This window comes from Crotalus tigris, unplaced genomic scaffold (assembly GCF_016545835.1).
Source record: "Crotalus tigris isolate CLP2741 ecotype Arizona unplaced genomic scaffold, ASM1654583v1 scf7180000017771.5222438, whole genome shotgun sequence".
Lineage (NCBI taxonomy): Eukaryota > Metazoa > Chordata > Lepidosauria > Squamata > Viperidae > Crotalus > Crotalus tigris.
In genome coordinates this window covers 2,472,538-2,495,814 of record NW_024096622.1, presented here as the reverse complement: position 1 = coordinate 2,495,814, position 23,277 = coordinate 2,472,538, and the positions used below count along the sequence as shown (strand labels likewise).

General features: G+C 36.3%; 1 protein-coding gene across 8 annotated transcripts in view; it reads right to left on the bottom strand.

The window, feature by feature from the left end:
• Nucleotides 1-23,277, bottom strand: part of DISP1 (dispatched RND transporter family member 1) — a 71,355-nt gene extending 48,078 nt beyond the window's left edge. For 2 of the 8 annotated variants that reach the window (XM_039341668.1, XM_039341673.1), the window contains exons 1-2: nt 22,830-23,277; nt 18,965-19,089 (exon numbers count right to left, since the gene is read on the bottom strand). The gene's annotated coding sequence lies outside the window, so the exon portion shown is untranslated. Of the gene's footprint in view, nt 1-809; nt 9,564-15,242; nt 15,363-18,964; nt 19,090-22,829 lie in introns of those variants that run through there. The other 6 variants (XM_039341667.1, XM_039341670.1, XM_039341666.1 and 3 more) reach the window with 6 other exon arrangements.

The following is a 23,277-nucleotide window of genomic DNA, read 5'->3' as shown; positions in this document are numbered from 1 at the left end:
ACATTGAAAAGACACCGAGGCTTGTAAATAATTATGTAACCAGGAAATGTCAATATTTAAACACAGCACTCGGAGGTTTTATAAAGAGAATACACTATACATTAATAAATTCATACAAACTATTCCACATGTGTGAAAAATTAGTTAAGAGTTGCATAGAATAGCTTGAACACAGCTATTCAATAATGAAAAGTTCTAACAAACACTGCATAGCTAATACAAGTGAAAGTTGCTCCTGACACACAATAACCTTAACAGGTATTTGACTTACAATTCATACATATACTTTTAAAAAATAATTATAACACAGTTTTGAGATGTATTTTATCTTCCATAGCAGATTTTGCAATGAAAAACTTCCAAAATGTTACATCAATGACTAGCAAGTACATTTCGTTCAAAGCAAGTCTGCCTAACTTGTGTTCTTTGAAGAGAAGTTACATTTAATACACATAATTAAATACACTTAATTATCAAGCATCTGTCATGTCAGTATTACAGGCAGAGTCTGCTTTCTTAAATAAGCCCCAAATTAAGAAGCTAATTCCATTTTGCAATAATTGTATAAATACCTTGTTTCACATTGGTCAGAACAAAAAGACATAATCCTTAAATTGGGATTTAGCTGTTCCTATCGTACCAAATTTAATCAAGTTTTACAACCCATCTAGGCATATAAAGTTCTTCATCTGCAATTGCAATTTCTTTTCCAGCCAACAATTTTATATGTAACTCATCAATGCCAAAAAAAAAAAAAAAAAAAAAAAAAAAACCCACAACATCCAACTGTAAACTTACAAATAACTCACCTAATTCTGAAATCCTTGCTCTCAAATGAACAGAAATGAAAGATTAAGATTTTCCTTTTTGGAAAGCCTGGAAACAAACCTTTCATGCTCAGCAAACCCCTTGTTGATGAATTTTAAAGCTTTGCCTTGATGTGAAGCTCCATTAACAGCTTCAGTTGAGCAAATGCGATTGGTTAATAGCTCCCATCAGCAGAAACAACAGGAAAAAGGCAAGTTGGAGTGCCCTGCAATACTGCAGAAATGAGCTGGAATGACACACAGATGCAAATTGCCTCAAATCAAACTTTCTGGGGGCAGGAATTTCCACTGCTTCTTTGCCTATAGGAGACTTGCTTTCCTATTTAGCTCCAAGGGGCAAAGACTCAATGGTAACAGCTGGGGGTGAAGATTTGATCTCCATGAGACTTTGGGAAGGCAGGTTTTGATTGTAACGTGGCTTTGCTCAATTTATTAGGGGAAAGTGTCAGGTTTCCCTATTACTTATAGCTGTACTGTTTGAAGGGAATACAGAACATAAAACACTGTTTTTCAAACTTGACAGCTTTAAGATATGTGGATTTCAACTTTCAAAATTCTGATTGGAGAATTCTCCGAGTGGAAGTCCAGACTTCTTAACGGTACTAAGTTTGGAAAACACTAATCTAAATTTATCACTGGCTATATTCTTTCGGACAGCTTTATTAAAATTTCACAGACATTTTAATTAGTATTTGAACCAGTTAAAGACAGAGAGTGGGGAATCTGGTACCTTCCTGGTGTTTGGAGACTACAATTCTCTCCAGTACCAACTAGCAGAGGTGGAGCTAATGGGGATTATGGGAACTGTAATCCAAAACTATTTGGAGATCTTGGAGATGATTCTTGAATGAAAAGTGAAATGGCTTAAAGAAAAATCAAAGTCCAGTTGCTTTTAAAATAAAAGCACCTTTGGGACATATTGGGAGACATATTGTCAGCTTCAAATTTATACAGTGCTGAAATAAGTCTGATTTATATAGCTGGGTCAGACCAAAAGATTTCATTAATTCCAACAAATTGGATAGAAGTAGAAAATGAAGGCAGTAAATATTATCCACTCTAATTGTAACTCTAATTAAACTCTTTCCTCCCTCCCTCATCACCTCAGTAACTTTTGTCAAGTGGTACACTGCCTCTGATCATGGAAGGTCTATTTCCAGTTTAGCATCTTGTACAGCAATTCCGAGACTTTCAGGTAAATTGGATCTCCATATAAGGCTGCAGCCCCTGACTGAGACATCTCTCTATAGTAAGGGTTATTAATTACTCAAAGCTTTTTTTTCATGCTGACTCTTTAAACAAAAAAGCCTTTCATTGCTTTATTGATATCAGTAATAAAACAGTCCTTCTGTCTGACAGACAGCCTAAATTGCTAACACATGTACCAAAAATGGAATAGAGAGGAAGAAAAAAAATGAAAGAATGAAGGAAATAAACTCTCAAAATTACAATCCTCTTCCAATCAAGATAATCAAGACAGAAATAGTTCAGGACTGCAGGCTTGAGATAGATATGGAAGGTCCATCAATTCTGGTCTCAAAAAAAAAAAAAATCAAGAAGCAATCTGCTTCTTTTTCTATTTCTACTCTAGAACTTGATGAAAAATGATCCAATCAGCGGCTTATCTAGTACCGGTACTAGATTTCCTTGAGCTGTGGGAAGCATTGAGAAGCAATTTGCAAACACCACCCATCCTAGCCAACTATGTGCAGTGCTGAGAAGATGACTGGCATACCCAATAAGAGTATTCAATTCAACACATTCTAGAAACAGGCATATCCAATATATTCCAGCTCATGGAAAGAAATATATCTGTAGTATATCTAACAACTATCCACACACAATAACACCAGTAGCATGCAAAAGTTACATTATTTCTTCTTTAACATGAACATGCCTTCAAAGGGATTCCCCAATTCACATTTTTAGCTTCCCCCTCATATATAAGGTAGAAGAACTGGATAATATTTAATAGCGTTATGATCTTTGTGCGATCTCAGCTAGTGATAGCAGCAGGTCCCCTTTAATATGTTGGTGAACTAATTAAGATGGTCCATTTTCAGAAATGTGAAGGATTCAAGAAATGCTCTGGAAATTCTACTGAGATTTCAGTTTGAATTTGTTACCTACTTTGAAATAGAAAAAAATATTGATAGAAAGATCTATATTCTTTTTATTTAGATCCAGATCTATTTAGAAAAATCTATGGGAGACTGGAATACATCAATTAGTTATCTGCTGAGACAAATTTGCTTACCCACTGAGTCATTTGCATATTCATATCTTTTTTTATACCAGCAGAATCAGGGCTGTCAAAGCAGTTTTGGGGCAGTTTTACAAGTAGCCAAGGAAGGAGATGATGAATGCTTTGTTCATAATGGCCACATGTGGGACACTGTAAATTGACTGAGATCGATATATTAAAAATGCTATCATCTTGACATCATAAAATGATTCCTCTATTAGCCAATCACTTAAAGAAGTCACTGTGTACCTACTTACAACCAGTACTCTCCAGAAGAAACTATTCTATATCCTACAAAGTAAAAACTGTATCTTTTTCTGAAACTGAAACTGCAAACACAAGTGCATACAAACACATGCATACATGCACATAATCTGAGACTTAAGCAGACAACACAAGACAAAGTGTGACTTTTTTTTTTTTTTTTTGAGCTGGCCAAATACAACTCACCCAATGCAGAGACAATCTTTGCCTGGCTGTCTCTTGGCAAAGAGAAGCAAGCCTGAGAATTTCAATTGCTAGAGATAAATCAAGGGCCAGAACTCAACTTCTAACACTTTAAGAAGTATGTGTTAAATTTCTCTGAGATACTTTGATTTTCCCCTGCATATGTGAAATGAAAATTGCCAATTTTAATTATTACCTAGCAAGCATAAAAATGTTTTTGCAATAATTTTTCATTAATTTTTCAAAATAATGTATTTATTTATATAACTTATATAGCCACTCATATCAAGTGGCTCTGGGCATCTTACAAGATTTAAAAGCAGATCAACCAGCACCCCCTCCCCAAACCTTAGCCCTCTGGTGCCAAGAATAAATTATTATTAACCACTCATAGTAGCTGTAGGAGAAGGAATGGCAGAAATGGGTATGGAGTGAAAAGAGGGATCAGCTTAGAATCCCTAAATAGCCACAAGCAAACTAAGTCTAACACCCCTTGAGAGCTGTTGACTTTTATCAAACTCTAACCAGATGCCAACCATTAGTTGAGAAGACTCCAGCGCACAGGCTTTTAGCAATAAATCAGCTTAACTGAACCTTCAGCTGTGAACCTGACACTAGCACGACTCATCTCTACCCTCACTCATATAACTGGGAAAATAGCCAGGTCTTCAATGCATTATAAATGTAACTATTTCCCCTCAAACTAACATTTTAAAAAGGTTTCACCCATAAAGTTGACATTTTCACATTCACTTTTTCAATTAGTTTTTAACCAGATATCACAAACAGATCAGGCTCCTTGAATTCTGAGATAACCTTAGCCCATTTAGAGCTACTACTGAAGTACTGAGTACATCTCTCACAAATATCATTCAAACTAAGCAAAAGTTTGGGAATTATATTTGCTGCAATTCAGATACCTGGTCCAGGTGTGTGGAGGGTTGTTTTTTTTAACAATCCTTTAAAATTTTCCCATACTTAGATCTCCGGACTTTTTGGGATACTCATGATCGTTAGCCATACAGTATTGGTTGGGACTGTAATAACAACATATGGGAATTAAAAACTTATGAAGAGCAAATATCTAAGTCAATATGGCCCTGAAGCAAAGGTTGTCTATTATCTATAGAAGACAAATGAGCATCCCTATTTTTAACATCTACATTGCACACCAGATTAATGCAAACAATGGATACACTTTTGCTTAGTTCTACATGAACCACTTGTTCTTATTAGTGAACAAGTGATTAGGCCAAACCATAGTTAACATGATGTGTAGACCCATCCAGTGTATCACATAAAATGCAAACTATCTTCCTCTATATTCCTAATCCAACCTTTTCTATTCTGAGAATGTCAGATATGCAGAGTTACAACATCATCAACTAACCAGGATATGGTTAGAACTAATGGAGGTTACACTGCACAATATATGGTTGAAGAACACTGGGTTAACCTAATGTTCTCTGTTTACTTTATCCTAAGTCCTTAATATTTCTAAATCACCCATAAAAATATTAAAATACACCCTGCCATAAAATGAAGCCTGCTGACATAGGAATATTTGCAGAAATTGCTAAAAATGTGATAGTGCAGTAACATTTAGCACTTTCATACATGGTATTTGTAAATTCATAGTTATGATTTCAATATTGAGAAACAAAAATTATCATTATAAATACTGATTTAAATCAAGTGACAGAAGTTGTTGAGAGCTTAGTTCTTAAATTATATTCAGAGTAGAAAATCTATTAAAACCTATTTAAATATACTGAATAGCATCCTTACTGTGGATAAATGTGTTTAGAAAACGTATTCCCTTGGGGAAAGGGGGCCTAACACATAATTTCTGGATTAAAGACTGCACTATCAGCTAAATAATGGAATTATTAGTGACAGGTTCACTGACTTATTTTGTAGAGGTCACTAGAGCTTCCTTAAAATATGAAACTGTCATTATAAATTTGCCTAATGACAAATGATGAAACAGATGTAAATGGGAAAAGAACTGCTCCAAATTTTATTGACTGATTAATTTGATTTATACAGGGGTCTATTTCAAATACATGACATCATATTGCTACTTTTTTCTCCTCTGCTTCAGTGTCAGTCATCTCAAAACTAAATATTCATCAATATTCCCCATGCATATGCTCTATCGCTGACAAAGAATAACCGTCATTTTGGGAACTAAAAATGAGAAAGAGAAGGCTTTACTCGATCTTCTTATGTAAGGTATTTATCTATTCTATTGTCTTCTCTAAGCCCTTCTTCCACAAACCTATCTTCTTGACGGATTCCTTCAACCTCCAGAACAAATATGAAGAGCTGTGGGTAATGGGAATTGGTTTTACGGATGGGTGCCATTTAATCAGCAAACAGACTTAAATATAGTTTATTAAAGAACAAACTGAATTTGATAATAGGCAGGAAATAGCCCACATATAAAGACAAAGAAGTTACTCAGCTGAGAAGAAAAATAGCCTGTTCTTCTCCAGGTTCCTTCTCAACTTCAATGGTAAAAAAGTAGAAGGAAGAGACTTAGCTCTATTTTATTTTTCGCTTATAAATCTGACCTTCCCTCTTTCTGTAATAAATGACTGGAAGGTTCATGCTGAAGTTCATGGAACTGCCAGAATTAAATCTAGTCTGGCCAAGATTCCTCAACGAAATACAAATAATGAACTAAGCGTAGCAATCAATTTCATTTCTTTATCAGCCTGGACCAAATACTTCTGCATGAAATATATCTGTTTTGAAATGGTCAGGAAAACATTGATAAGATTCCCAACCTGGGAAGGAATCAGTAGATGGATAAAAATGTCAAATCCAATCTAAACATCTGGCTGACTGTGTAAGCAACCATAATAGCACCATCAGCATTGTTATTCTGTTAGATCTGTTGAGCTGAGAAAGAATGACTGAACCAATGTCTAGACCAGGCTTTTATGCCTAACGAGGTCTAGAACTCATAATTTCCCAATTTCTAGTCCAGCATCATAAGTGTATACCAAGTAAATCTGGAGAGCAATAGAGTTTTATTAAAAAGTACAAAAAGTGTCAATGAGCATTACATTTTCCTATAGCAAGATCCATCAATTTTGTCTACAACACAATATATACTTACTAAATGTATTATCCAGTCTGATCTCAGAGTTGAGTCCTATAAAGCATTTTTGTATATTTGCTACCAGTAATTTTCCCATGAACAAACAACAGGTCTGACATATATTCCCAAAACCAGTGAACACGGAATGCCAAATTGTCCCATCCTTTTGAACTTAGACTTTTCCAGAAACAGGTTACTGCATACTACAACCCACAATACAAGGAATTTTCTGCAATGAATAGAATAGCCTCTTTCTCTCTCCTTACTGTCAAACTTTTGCAAGGACAGAAAAAAAGCACTTAGTGGACAACAAATATGCACAGACATTATCAGGTAACAAATTGCTCAAATTAGAAATAACCGGACTTCTTTCTGATTCTAAGGCAAAACAAGGTTATAAGATACCATTTACTCACTGGCATACAAGATGGCAAAGAATTTAGTTATTTACAAGAAACCTTGAACTTATTTTGCCTGGATTGCTATTATTGGCAAGCATAGATTATAACATTTTTGGAAAGACACTTTTACAGCATATACCAAAAACTGAGTTATCAAAATGTGTATCATCTCAACCTTGAACTGGGTCTTTATTTGTGCAATGGGAAAGACTGGACAATACAATTCTGTTTGCTCAAGATTTATTGTTTAAAAATTCAGTTGTATTATTTCTTAGACATATACAATAATATTAAAGTTAAATAACACAATGCCTAAAAGGGATAAAGAACTTCTCATCTTAGCCAAATAGATTATGTAACTAGATTTTAAGAGACTCAATTTAAATTTTAAAATAAAGCAAATTATTTTCTCCTTTTTTCTGAAATGTGCAATGTTGCTATTCCGTTACCCCTCAATTAAAAGAATTGATCTTTTTTCCTTCCTGAACTTCAGGCCAAATACAATTTAGGATAAGAACCCAGCAAACTTTAAATTACTTCTCCTTTTGCCATTGTTGCATGCTGTTTCTAAATATTTGCGATTCCCAGATTACTAAAATGGGCATTCCTTTGTAGTGCAGATGATTTGCACAGACCTCATGCAGTAGAGAAATTCTCACGCCTTCAAGGAACAAACTGGATTTAGGGGACGCTTTGCTCACATGCCAGGGTAAAGTAATCATGAGGGTCAAAAAGAGCTCTTTCTTTTGCCACAATTCTAGAAATTCTAAATCCTTTGCTGGAAAAACAAAACAAAACAGGGACAGTAATATTGCTAATACTGCTCAGAACAAAGTGATTTTATAAAGACTTGCAATCAGAATCAAGTTGTACTTAAATTAAAGGAAGTTTACGACAGAATTCTGTAACACAATTGCTCGGAATCGAGAATTTGTTGTAAAAGCAATAAGATGACCATGTCAAATTATGATTATTACCAGTCAGGATCTCATAAAGACATCTGCCCGTCAACTTGTTCTCCACTATAGCCTGATTGAAGAAGCAAATTGCCAGGCAATGCTGCAAATTTCTGATACCGGTAGCAGCATTTTTTCCATTATTGAAATTTCTAAATATCAAAACACACTGACTCTCCTTTATCCCCACATTGCTGCATTATTTTGTACTGGGGGCTTGTTTTGTGGCTGTTTTGTGACTGATAAATGCTAATCTCAACTTAGCTCATAAAAATGTTTATTTATTTTAACTCAGAAGTTTTTCAAACAATGTGAAACCTGGAAAAAATTTTACCTTTGAGGCTGTCAAGTGAACCATGATTCGGAAAAACTGATTTTAGCAACATTTGCTTATCTCAAGTTACAGTACTGTATTATTTTAGGAACAGAGAATACATTATGTTCAACTTGTTCTGCTCTTAAAATCATCATGCTTGAATATATTAGATTTAAACTGGCTGGCTCAGCTGTTTTCCTTAAAAATATTAAATGAATAAAAATCCAATCATCTATATAGATTATGAAAATATTCTAATATTGCTAAAACAGCACTTAACATATTTCATTCTGAACTTTTACTTTTCAGTTAAGAAATATAGAATATTTTCTTCCTTCTCTCTTCTACTGTGCCTTTCAAAGGGAGAGTTATCCTTCCCAACAGACTACAAGTAGTCCTTCACTTACAATCACACTGGAGCCCAAAATTTATGTTGCTGAGTTTTATCCCATTTTACAACTTTTCTTGCTATATTTGTTCAGTGAATCACTGCAGTTGTTAAATTAGTAACATCATTGTTAAGTGAATCTGGCTTCCCCATTGACTTTGCTGGTCACAAGGGGATCACAACTCTGGGACGATGCAACCGTCCGAAATACGAATCAGTTGCCAAAGTATCTAAATTTTGATCACATGGACTATGGGGATCTGCAACGGTTGTAAGTATGAAAAACGGTCATAAGTCCCTTTTTTTCAATGCCATTGTAACTTTGAACAGTCACTAAATGAACTGTTGTAAGTCAAGGACCACCTGTACTTCCTTGATTTTGTTTCTCTTTTCAGGAATATATAGACTTGCTGACCATTTGTCTGCACCTCTCACCCTGTACTTTAAATTCTATTCAGGATAGTAAAAATCCTCCTTCCAACCTCTCCTAGAAAGCCCATGAATTCAGACTACCAGACTGGGCAACCCTTAGATGGCCACAAAGGGCTAGGTCAGTCATCTGGTTATTTTCAGTCAGTTGGTAACCCTACCATGAATGAATCCACCAAGCTTTCCAAAAACAGTGGGGAGGAGACTCCATATCAAAAGATGCCACTGAAAAACTTTTTGTTCCTGTTCTTGAGGAAATGATACCACCTGTATGGTGAAATGCTCTTGCAAATTCTGCAGGTCCTCAGCAAGGGAATGATAATGCATAAATTTTAGAGAACACCGAATCTCTAAAAAATGTAGCATTTCAGCTTATAGATAACTTGGAATCTGCATCTAACCTTCATTTTGAAAAATGTCAGTTTAAAAATGGATACCCAGAGATATTGAAAGCATTCTCTCCCTCTTTCCCTCCCTCCCTCCCTCTTTCCCTCCCTCCCTCCCTCCCTCCTTCCTTCCTTCCAGGAACATTTACAAAAGTTATGCACATTGCATGCATCTGAGTCCAGTGCAGTGGTGGAATTCAGCCGGTTTGTACCACTTCAGCAGAACTGGTAGCTAATTTTTTGTTGCCCAGGCCCATAATGGACTTCTGGAAGTGGCATCCACACAGAGAACCAGTTGTTCACATATTTGAATCCCACCACTGGTCCAATGAGTCTCACTATTTAGTAAATTCTAGGAAAGGGATGTTATACAAGTCGAGGGTTAGGATTTGCTCATATGTTCAGCTTAATGGGAGTAGAGTAGAAAGGTTACAGATTTAAAAAGTTATGCGCTCATCAAAACTGCACACAAAACTCCCTGGGCATCCTGTTATTTGAACCTCTCTAAAGAGATTTAAGCACATTGACCTAAATTTGTCCATAACCCCCAGTAATTTTAAACAACAGATTAAAACTAATCATGATGTAATTTAGATGCAATAATATATTGAGTTAATTTAAAATAGACATCTCCTCCCTAAGATACAAATAGATGGGGAGAAGAAAAAAGAAGGCTAATTGTGAGATTCAAAATTGCAAGAAGCAGAGTTAACGAGAAATTAGGTAACTGCATTCCTACTTTCAATATTACAAAACATAGTATTATACAATGTACATATAGTTCTAAAATATTTAGTGGATTGAATATCAAAAGAACTTTTAAAAGCATTTTAGAAAGCTAAGCAGTGACTTCAATCCTTTGAAAAACAAGTTTCAGACTACCCACTTTAATAACTGTCAGGCTAAAACTGCTGAATACACACTTAGTAATTGCCTAAGCTTTGAACAGAAAGACATTTTAAGCGGGAGAACCGCAAACATTATTAAAATGCTGTGGACAAATTATTAGTAGCAATAAAATATATTTATACACTTTTTAAAATGACATAAGGGAGAAATAATTAAATGCACTATTAAATAAAATTATGTTTTAGTTTTAAATCTAAATGAGTTAAACGAATTTTATTTTCCTGGCTGTGACCACATTGTTGGAGTATGATATCCAGCATGCCAGTCAAATCTTAAAAAGTATATAATATATTCTTTTTCTTGGATATCAAATAGGATGTGGGTGAAACCAATATCATAGAAAAAGAATATAATATTATTATTATTATTATTATTTAATATATTCTTTTACTAGGATATTGGTCACCCACATCCTATTTGTTTCCTTGTATTTTTTTATAGCTACATTCAAACAAAATTGCTACATGTAAACTATTTTTATATTGACATGTTTTAACAGGAGTGCATTCAAATAATACACAAACATTAGCAGATTGTATATATTTGCAGCATATAAAAATGTCTGCAATTTAGGGTCCTATTTAACATCATTTAGAAGCGACCTTTGGAGGTTCTACAGTTCACATTTCATGTTTCCAGGAAGAAGCCCATTCTAAAATCTGAATGGTTTTATCTGCCATTATGGTCTGAAATTTTGCATGATGTGGCCCTTCTGATTATTCTTCAAAGTATCTGAAAGCAGGACAAGAAGTAACAGAATGGAAATCTATCAAGGAGAGAAGCAACCTGGAACTAAAAAAAAATTCCCTGACAATGAAAACAATCAGTGGAATAGCTTGCCTCCAGAAGTTGTGGGTATTCCTTGACTGGAGGTTTTTAAGAAGAGATTGGACAACTATTTGTCTGGAATGGTATAGGATCTCCTGCTTGAGCAGGGGGTTGGACTAGATTGGAACCGGGATCTTCAACCCCCGGTCTGTGGACCGGTACTGGGCTGCAGCATGCCAGCCACCGGCCTGCACAAACAAGCAAAGCCCCATCCACGAGATGCAAGCAGCACACAAAATCACATGCCCTCCAGTCCACGGAAAAACTTCTCTCCATGGAACTGGTCCCTGGTGACCAAAAGGTTGGGGACCTCTGGATTAGAAGATCTCCAAGGTCTCTTCCAACTCTGTTATTCTTTCTTTTTCTAAAAGAGAACAAGTCACCTTAAAAAGCCAGCTCATATCCAATGGTAATAGCTAGTTTTGGGAGGAATCAATCCATATAACAAAGGTACCACAGATTACAGTTTTATTCTAAATTGCTGGGAGCCTTGAGATACCAGAATCTGCTTACAGTCAATTCCTTGCACATCATTCTGACTTTGGATTTAAAATGCAGCTGAAAAGAGATCAAAAAAGAAGAAAGGGCAAAGTAGTGGAAAACCAGGCATTTGTGAGCACACAAACACATGCCTTGCTTTGCTTAACATGCAACATAGACCAAATTATTATAATTTTATAAATCTTTGTTTAAGTCTTAGCCTGTGGCATGGACCCAACTATTTTTGTATTCCGTAAAGATTAAGCCACCATCTAACCAGACACATCTAGAAAAACCAAACTCAGTTTTCATTCCTCATATTAACCAACTCAAGCAGCTGAATATGAATATACTGTTTTCCTTATAAAATTCAAACTCTCATTGCATAGGTTTGCCAATGTGGCAGAATACTAATTGCATTTAGTCAAACATTACTACAGTAGCCAGCCTCACCCATTGAGCTAGCTATCAGAAAGCAGAAATGGAACAAGGACAGTGGTGGGATTCAAATGTTTGAACAACCGGTTCTCTGTGTGGATGCCACTTCCGGAAGTCCATTCTGGGCCTGGGCAACAAAAAATTAGCTACCAGTTCTGCCGAAGTAGTGTGAACTGGCTGAATCCCACCACTGGACAAAGAGATCAATTTTGCTGATGAGATGAAAAAGTACAAATTTTATTAAGAAGATGTTAAGTCTGCTGGTTATCACCAGCAGAGTGGGACTGCCTATCTCCAATTATGTCTGCCCATCCCATGAAATCTGACACAGTGGAGATGCTTCAGATCCTGTCAGATTTGACCACTACTATTATCATAAAATGGCAAACTGATGTATAGCAAGATCTGATGGGGTTTCTTTCTTATTGCAGTGAAGTACAATAACAAATAGGTTTTAAGAAAGCTATGAAAAAAGAGAGTGGAGGGGAGTGAGAATCACTGATGTTACTTTTAACAATCACGTTTCCATTTGCATCTCACTGAAATCCCTGTGCAACTGTATCCAATTTCAAAACTGCTAGGAAGGTGAGAAGAATAAGAAAAGTATGTGGGGTGAGAGAAAATTTAATAGCTCTCCTCCTCCACCCCTCTCAAATCTTCAAGAAAAAAAAATGCCCTAGAAGCAGATGAGGCCTTGTGAGGTTGAAGATTTCTACACAGCCTCTAAGGCTTAGGAATTTTATTCACACCTACCGTGGCTTTTGAAAGCACAGTTGGAATTTTCCTATTTTAGTTAGCAAACTTGCATTCAAAGGAAAACTGGATTATTTCAGACTTCGAAATCTTTAATTTGATTTCTTTAAGGAAAAATAATTAAAAGCTTCAAATAATACATTTTTTTGAATCTGTCAGTTCTGATTTATTGCCTGAAGAGTACATCTCTTGAAATTTAGATTCTAAGAGCTCTCACATTCCTAGACATTATGAAGCACATTATAGTTACAAAGGAAACAAGAGTAAGCAAATGAAAATAAAAAAATGGTTCAAGCATGTATGAAAATAATGAAAGAACATACAGAACAGATTATTCAGCCTAACAATTAGTGTCAAAACTGGAACATTAATATCTATACTTTTAAAATTCAATTGTACTAGAAATGTAAACAAATATGTTTGGTATAATTTGGACTCAAAATCTATAGGCAATTCTGTATGATTCTTCCTTTTTTTCTTCATTTTATCCTGCAAAAACTGCCCTAATTCCATTTTTTTAACACAAAATAACTTACGGTATGTTCCCCTAATAAAAAGACATAATTGAAATATTAAACACTTTAGGTTTGGCTCTTAAAACTTACATGAAGTGTTTAAGCTCCAATAGCATTCAGCTTCTATAATAGCTTATAATGTGACTTAAAGATAAATAAGTGAAGATGTTTGCTTCTCAGCAATAAAGCAAAAAAAGATAGAAAGTTCAATTTAGCAATTTATCAAGTATTAATTATTCAGAAGGTGTATCTGCAATAGACTTGGCTACCTATCCAATAAATATAGTATTTGTCAGTTCAGCGACAGGTAAGATAACAATGACTTCCTAGCAAAGCCCAGAATACAACAGCTTATTTTATATGACTCGTCCATTTTACCTTACTTACACTTTCTTTATTCCTTCTCTCTGTTTTTTTGTTTTTAATCCTTTGTCCTAATCTAAAATCCTATGTTCTCATATCAAAACCTTTTCCAGATCAGCAAAAAGCCAGATAGTATCCTAAAACAGGGGACCCCAGTCTGTGGGCCGCTGCCCACTACCGGGCCGTGGCCTCTTGGCCACCAGGCCACGTGAATGGCTGGCCAGTGTGCACACACGTGTGTGTGCACTCCCCCATCACACTAGCACTGCCCTGAGCATCGTGTGGGCATTAGGTCTGGCCCAAGCGTCATGGGAGCACTTGAGCTGCCCCCATTTGCATCGCACATGCGCACATGGCCCCATGCCTCCCCCTTCCTTTCCCTCCAGGCCGCCATCCTAGAAAGGTTGGGGACTTCTGCCCTAAAACAGTCATAAGCTGTAATCAGCATGCCAACAGTGAGGGATTTGGAAACCTATAATCCAAACATAGCAAAAGCAATAAGTTGCCAATTCCTGGTATTGATCTTGCACTTTTTTCTGTCCTCATATTGAGAACATTTCATCTCATTTCTGATCCATCTCATATGTTTCAATAGGTCTTTCTGCAAATGAATATTTCTATGCCTGCACTGTCGCACAAATTAGTTGAAATGTTCAATTCATTACAAATAATGGAACTGAAGTAACACCCTTACAGCAGGCAGCAGAGTTTTAAACTTTTTAGGAAATTCATTGCTTCATTATTTGTGAAAAATACAGATATTTCATGTATTATTTTAGAAAATTCTCCCCGATCCAAACTCCCTAACTTTCTTATACAAGAAATCATGAGCATGGTAGCACCTTTTCCAACTAACAACTGATATATCTGGTGAAGCCAAGTGCAGATCATGATAACTTATGCTTTTTAATAAAATTTCTAGTTGGAAAAGGTACCACCAGAGTTCTTCTGATTTTTGATAACCATCGACCAACATGCCTCTCCTCTTCAATTTCTCACACAAGGTATCTGTGGAAAGATGTTGTCCTCATTTTAAAATAAACAACTTTTAAAAAATAGCGTCAGTGTGCAAATTTAAACGTATTTGCCTGATTAAAATGTTAGCTTGGGTTGTTATCCCAGAAAGTTAGTTGCGCCTAGTGTGCCCCTAATATCCAGGAACAATTAGCGCATTGTACCATAATTAGTACATTGACACAAGTTGTCTTTTCCCAAGCTGATGCCTTTTGACATGTCTGTAAATCTTATACATATATATATTTCAACACACATCTATTCCCAACACTTATGACTCCCAGGTTCCCTTTTCATGTAGTCGCCTTGTCCCATGACTACATTTGGGGTTTCATTAGAGGAAGCATTTTCTGACGGATTTACTAATTAAGCTGTTTTCATGACTTATGCATCAGACTGATTGAAAAATGACTGCACATAATAACTCCCAACAGAGACCAGAGTTTTGGAGGAAGAGGGGGTCTTTTGACCTTTCCTTCATTATCACTTGACCAATTGGGGCTGGTAAAAATGCTGGAAGTTTGAAAGCATGCTTGTTGCTGTCAATTGGAGAATGGCCTGTTGATAAAGACAGAAGAAAATTGTCTAATAATGTAAGTAGAAGATGGAACATAAATCTAATGAGTCAAGGAATGACATAAAACCATGCTTTTGAACTTAAATTTTCTGTTTCCAACAGCCTCCCCCAAAAGATAAACAGATCAGGCTGGTGAACTGATCAACAATCAAAATACAAAGCAAAAAAATGTTCTCACTAGCTAGGCTGGTAAGAACTTCTAGAAGCTGAACCTCAACATTTCCAAAGGCCATCAGGTCGGGGATGGCTAATTTAGTAAATCAGCTTGCATTTCATTGATAGTGCTTTTTTAAGTGTTTACTTCAGTGATCAAATCTCTCTCTCACCTCACTGAAATCTCTTCATGCTTCTACCATGCTATGTAATCTTGTGCACATTAAAGGTAATTTAACATCTTGCTTAGTGACAGTTTTGAGGCACTGGCTTATAACTGGCTTGCAACTGATATCACTGTTAAATACCTCCCCAGTAAAGTTGCGTATTAACTTCAAAATGCTCCAGGATTAAATATGTTTTCGTTTCAGTTACGGGGCTAATGAAAACCAAATGGTGGAATTTGTTTTAGCTCGTGTAATGCTTAAGGGATTTCACTTAAAAGAGAAAAGTCTGAACAAACTTCCATTTACTCAGATGAATATATAGCCAGCACTACGCTATCCAGAGTTATGACTAACAGCAGATGAAATTTAATGCAGGGAGAAATATTATTTAAGACCCTAATTGAAATTGCTTCAGCCACATAATATAAAAATTAGGACAGCTCTTTATTTTCAGCACAGTTGTTTATTGCCTATAACTGAAGGTCATATAAATAACAAAGTAAAATTAATAAAACATTTCCAAATAACAATTTAAAATCTTACATATGTCTACTCAGAAATAAATTCAATTGAATTTATCATTATTTAACCACCAATAAGTTTCCATGAAGCTTGTATTTCTTCTGGTGAAAAAAGAAATACAAGCTGAACTGGTTCTATAGCAAAACCACATTCTCAACAATATGTGTAGTATCTTTTACAATTTCTGTCGCCATAGCTTAAGACTTTCAGAATGGGTCCACCTGTTTCCGACCAGTGTTAAAAATGTTTCAATTGTACTGACAGTGACAGCTGTTATAAACAATCACATCTGAGTACAGGAAATTTGTGTTTAAAAGATAATTTTAAACATGAATTGAATAATTAAATCATTTTAAACAGTTCCCAAGAAATACAAGCAATCCATCGCAAGGACCATCAGAAAACTCTATTAAGTACAAAAAAGAAGAAATAACAATCCTGCCCATAAGAATAAAGAAAAAAAACATGCATGGAGGAAAATAAAATTGCTCCTTCTAACTAAATAGTTAGCCTTGTGAATTGTGAGAGGGACGGTAATCCTTGGAAGTGTTAAAGCAGATACATTTTTTGGAAGCCTTGTTCAGCCACCCCAAAGGCCATTCCCAGTTATTAGGGGCTGCTGCTGAGCTAAAGTGGCTGAGTACAGCCTCTGAAACAGCCATCTGAGCTTTCCCAAGCACATAGTGGCTTTAATGCTTTGAGGAGTTTGGCTTGCACTAAGACAGTTTTTTGACCTGGCTCTTTTCTTTTTTGGAGCATGGCTTCCGGCAGATATACAAACAAATATGAATACTGAGAGAAATTTATTGGACAGTAAAATCTACGGAACTGTGTTCAGCTGGAGTTAGCAACTAGAAGCTGACCAAATGGGGAACCTTGAAATGAATATTGCACAGGTCTTTTGTCTTTTAGTGTTTATATTTTTTTCTGTCTGTCTCTTTGCTGACATCTTAAGTCCATCCTTTAAGCTGGATGAGGTGTGATCAAATGCCTTTTGTCTGAAAAGCAAACTTGTAGTAAAGTAATGAAGCGCAAAACATAAAAGTACCATGAAATGTCTCAGTTAACTAAAGAGCTTTGATTTGGTCCATAACCCAATATAAGCACCTAATCTGAGTGGTCAAGTCCTTCCCAGCAATCAGTGTTTCCATCACCCAAGTCTCTGATTCCAGTATTAACATTCAGCAGGGATAAGCTGTCTATTCTGACAATTAGAATAAACATATTTGGATGTTTGCAAATCTACAGAACTTGCAGAAAAACAATAGCCAATCAGGATTTAGGCCAAGTTGGGAAAAATTTATACTCAGTTACCTGTAGCCAATAAAATAAAAATCCTCATTCTGCTAAAACATTTATCAACTTTCATTAAAAAAAATAGAGAAATTTGTTGGGTGTTTTTAGAATTGCTATCGAGCCATGTATTTTCCCTATGCTGGCATGGCTGCACTTCTGTGTTTGCACTGTTAATTAGTCTATCAAAGCAGGATCCCATGGGGCTAAAAGGCAGGACAAGTTAGGAAGCCCTCCAATCACACAGGCTTCCCATAAAGCAGTGAAACACTACCAGCTGCAGAAGCCTGAATTGGATTGTTTCTATTTGAAGGAAAATCCAAGATTGCAATGGGGGACGGTGGGAACTTCAAAAAATGGCAAGCGTCCAATCACAGTGTCATCTAATCTGCAGGGAACTTGATTTGCTTCAATTGAGCATAGAAGAATCCAAGAGCATTGCAAAAAGAAAAATGCTGTAATGATTTTTTCAAACAGAACATATTCTGAGTGTTCCTTATGCCTTTAACATTACTGCAATTTCTCAATCTAAATTTTAATTTAGATTAGCAAATGTATCTCATTTTATAGGTAAGCGGCACAGAAAAAAATAAAGCCTGCCTTTTCCATTGAATACCACCACTGAAAAGCCCTTTTCCTTGGCTGGCACTTGACATTTCTTAGAAAGCAGGAGCCCCTCTTCCATAATTTAAAATCAGTGCACATTCGTATGGAAGATGATCTTTCAAACACGGAGATTCTTTTGGTGATGACACAATGGATGCACAATGAGTATTAGCAATTGAGTGGATACGGGCATTTTCTTAGAAAAATGCCATTGAGCTTGTGCCTATCCTTATAAATATTTGTTTCTGTAATTCCTATGCTTGATCACTTACTCTTATTCTACACACTTATCTCATTGTTCCTAACCTTTTTTTCTTTAAAGCTATTTGTATACCTATTTCAGTATTCATCTGTTTTGTAAATCTGTACTGTAGTCATAAGCCTGCTTTGGTCGTGTAATTTTTCAGTTAGCAACCACAATGCTTAGTTACCAAGACACCAATTATGGTTGCTAAGCGAGGACTACTTGTATAAAAAAATGTGGTAAAAGAAGAATCTGATGTTCTTTCAGAGATCTTTATAAAGGTCACAATAAAAAAGGCATGTTAAACTGTATCAATTTCCCTGGAATCAGAAGAGCAACAGCAACAATATCCCCCTAGGGGAAGATTGGCATATGGTTCCTAATTTTTTGCTGTTGTTTTTGCCACTGCTGTTGTTGAGTCGCTAAGTCGTGTTCGACTCTTCGTGACCCACCTATTATTCAATTTCAAATGTCCAATTTGGGGCATCTAAACTCAAGCCTAAGTGCCAAATCTCCTCCCTGTGTATCACTCTTGTCTTTTGGAATTGATTTAGGGGACATGGGAGCTACAGAGAGAAGCTAAATTATTGAAAATTACCTCTTTCTCCATTCTTTGGCCTGAAGGGGAAAAAATATCCCATTAGCAAGGGACGGTAACAGATTCAATTTAAATTAGGGGTTCTTGGTACTCATCTTGTTGATGAAGTTTGGGTAATGAAACATCTGCAAGAAAACAACCATTTCAATCTTGAATACAAATATTTTCCTCTATTGGTATCAATTCAAATTATTTCAAATGATTGGCCAAAAAATGGCTTCTTCTTTATTTAATTCAGTTTCTCAGTCAAACATTATCCTTGTAGATTTAATAACATCAGAACTACATGCCATTAGATTACATCACTCTTCAACTATGACCACTGGTTACACTGTCTCAGAATTATGGGAATTCAACAACTGGAAAACTATTCATTTTTAGTCCTTGTTCTAGATCAGTGGTTCTCAACCTGTGGGTCGGGACCCCATTTGGGGTCGAACGACCATTTCACGAGGGTCGCCAAACAACACAGTCCGCCATTTTTCCCCCTTTTCCTTAGCTGTGCTACTCCCTTTTATTCTATTGGCTTTTGAAAGCCAATAGAATAGACTCTCTTGAATAGAGTCTAATTCTATTGGCTTTCAAAAGCCAATAGGAATTGTCCAGGCTGTCTCTGCCCTGCTGAGCCCGCCAAAAGTCCCATTCTGCAAACGGTGCTGCACCAGTTGAGTAGTCCTCGACTTACGACCAGTTGAGTAGTCCTCGACTTACGACCGGTTGGGGGGTCGCGGCATTAAAAAGGTTGAGAACCACTGTTCTAGATTAACATTTCAAAGCTTTAAGAATATCTAGCAATGGATCTCTATGGAGATTCTCAGTCATCCAAGTCATAATTGCCCCAAAGATTCTTTTTCAAGAGGCAACTGGACTTTCTTGTTTTTCTTTGAAGATGCTTCGCTTCTCATCCAAGAAGCTTCTTCAGCTCAGAAGAAGCTTCTTGGATGAAATGTGAAACGTCTTCAAAAAAATAAAACAAGAAAATCCAGTTGCCTCATGAAAAAGCATCTTTGGGACAGCTAGCAATGGAATCATAAAAGAAAAAGGAGATTCTATGAAACTTACTGAATTATCCAACAGCCTTCTAGAAATCTGCTAAAAGCCTTGACACAGGAAATTATATCTGAGAAATAATATTGTACAAAAAATAGAGAAACTATCACCTGAACCAAAGGGCAGCATCCAACATTAGGTGAATTTCACGTTAACTTCCCTAGTCAAATCTGATCTTGAGGAGATTTGGGAGTACATAGAGGGAGAGGAGAGAAATAAGCTCTTCTGTAGGCAATTCAGTTTTAGGGGAAATGATTACTGTACTATCCAAAAAAAATTGATGAAAAAGAAATGTGCCAGTAAAGCAAGTTCTGCTTAAGGTTCCCCTTTTAATAGCTTTCTTTAAAAAGAACCAACTGATCTGAAACAGCTTTCTTTGCACTTTGATAGTCACTCTGAGAACATATACTCAAGAAGGGTATCGGTACTAAATCACATACATTTTTATGTAGTGCTTGAAGGAAGGGGAGGAGGGGGATAACTTTGGAGCCATAAATGCTCTAGGGGCAAAACAGCATTCAGATATGAATGTGTGCCAATATGAAAACCTATATTTTAAGAACACTTTTGGATGAAGAAGCACTCATTATGCACAGGCACGCCTGAAGCCAGTACAACACATTAGAAAGCAAGCAGGAACAAGTTTTGGGGAGACAGCAGTCTGCTTCATGAATGCCTCATTCTAAGAACTGCAAAGGCTACATTTTAAAAATTATTTAGTAGGAAACAAGCACCAATGTTTGTGTGTGTGTGTCCATCCCAGCAGTAATTTTGAGGTGGAACTGGAATTCAGTGGAATCTGAAGCCCAGGAGCAGGAAAGTGAGAGAAGACAGAGTTCCTGCAAAAAGAGAAATACACTAATCACAATCCCAAAGATGCTTTTTCATGAGGCAACTGGACTTTTTTTTTTTTATTAGCAACTGGACATTCTTGTTTTTCTTTGAAGACCTCTTTGCCTCGTGAAAAAGCATCTTTGGGATAACTGTGACCTGGATGATTGAGAATCTCCATAGACACACTAATCACAAGACCTATAGAGATGCAACTATTAAAATATATAAGAAATGGGAGGGAGGGGGTTAAGGGATTTGAGCCAGCAAAAATCAATTCAGTTCTTTTATGGAAGGGAGCACAGAGGTCTACAGTTATTTTCAATGCAGTGGAAAGCCTTTGTGTTAAAGTACAAGTAGTCCTCAATTTACAATAACAGTTCATTTAGTGACCATTCAGTTACAATGGCACTGAAAAAAGTGACATGAACATTTTTCACTTCACAGTGTTGCCGCATTCCCATGGTCATGTGATCAAAATTCAGATGCTTGGCAACAGATTCGTATTGACGATTGCGGTATCCCATGATCATGTTATTATCTTTTGTAACCTTCTGATAAGCAAAGTCAATGGGGAAACCAGATTCACTTTACAACTGTGTACTAACTTAACAACTGCAGTGATTCACTTAAGGACTGTGGCAAGAAAGGTCATAAAATGAGACAATTGTCTCACTTGGCAACAGAAATTAAGGTTCAATTGTGCTCTTAAGTCAAAGGCTATCTGTATACATATTTTAAAATATTTTAAGTCTCCAAACAACCGGAAAACAGAGAAAGCCAGAAAATCAAGAAACCATGGGGAAAAATACAAGCAGATGTCAATTTCCTTCAGACAGGCTTATCTAATCTAGCCCCTTCCAGAATTCCAGTAGCTGAACTACACTTCTTTTCATCCCTAACATTCACATTCTTATAGATATTATAATCCAAAATATGCAAAAAGTAGGGAAGTTAGTTTAGCAACTGCAGCATGGAGCTTTAGAAAATAGTGCTCAGGTTCAAATGGCATTTTCACAATATACAAAAGTCAATCGATCCTTTTCCTCTATTCACATCTATATGCGTATTAACAGTTCACTACCAAGTGGCATGAACTACCAAAATACAAACTCCAGCTTAACAGCAGGGCTTGTCTCCATTCCCTGTCTGATTGCACAACTTCTGCACTTTAAACAAGAGACTTGCAAAATTCTATACAGGATAGTAGGGATATGAATGTTATTAATAGATTAAAAGGTAACAATTATAATTGGACCTCATTTTGAGTTACCTATTTTTCTCCATTTCCAATGGACCAATATAAAGGCTGGCCTTATTCTATTCTGTAATAGGGTCCATGAAATAAAAGAAGGGATGGATATATTTAAATGCTAAATGCATTAAGGGGAAACTCAGTAAAAACAAGGGTTGCAATATTTCTCATAAGAGAAGCTTCAACAGACTAATGTCTGTTTCACTGGAACCACAAAATACTATCCTGGATTATGGATACAGAGGGATAATTGCAAACTATGATTTAACTAGATTTATTAAATAAATGATTTGTGTTTATATATACATTGATATATACAAGCAAACTACGGACACTAATTCACAATGTGGTTTGTCACTGAGGGCTATATTGTTTGCAAAGCAGGGCTTTTTATTTCGCATGTTATGCAAACATATCAAAATGTGATTCATTCAATAAACTACATGGCTTAATCTATTGTGAAAATCTAGCCAGTAAGATCAGAAGACAAACAGACATGACAAGTTATTAATAATATCCCAGCAACTACTGGTATTTAGAAAGTCCATTGATCTAGGATGCGGTTAAAAAGAAAATGGGATCCCACATTTGGGCACAAGGAAAATCTCAATATTCAAAGACTCACACATGATGCAGCAACGTACTTAGAAATCAATACATTCTCTTGCGAGCATTTTGATATTTAAAAGTAGAGTTAAAAGTGCATTTTTAGAACCCTGCATCACTTACCTTGTCTGCTAGAGTTTCAATTCTACCCCTGTCGAAATCTGTACTTCTTCGAAATCATAAAGCTAAAAACTCAAAAATGTGTCCCAAATTGCTAACCAGCTTCTAGGCCTCAGCATGTATTTAAAAGACGATATTAGAAGCTTAACAAGGGGGCTGTATACTGACACAGATGTAAGGTTGTGGCTTGTGCATAGCGTGGTGGTACAAAACTACGGCTGAGATGAAGCTGCTTTCAAGGCTCCGTTAGCGCCGTATCTGGGCTATGTCCCAAGGAACGATCGGCGGCGACGTCCTGGAAATGGAAAATATGTGCCAAAGGCAAGCCTCAGCCACAGCTAAAAAGTCTGCCCACCGTTTTAGGTACATAAAGCCCTCCGAAGCAGCTCTTTGCGCCTCGGGTTCGGGACTCGTTCCGGGGTAAAGGATCAACGTTCCAAAACTGAGCGAT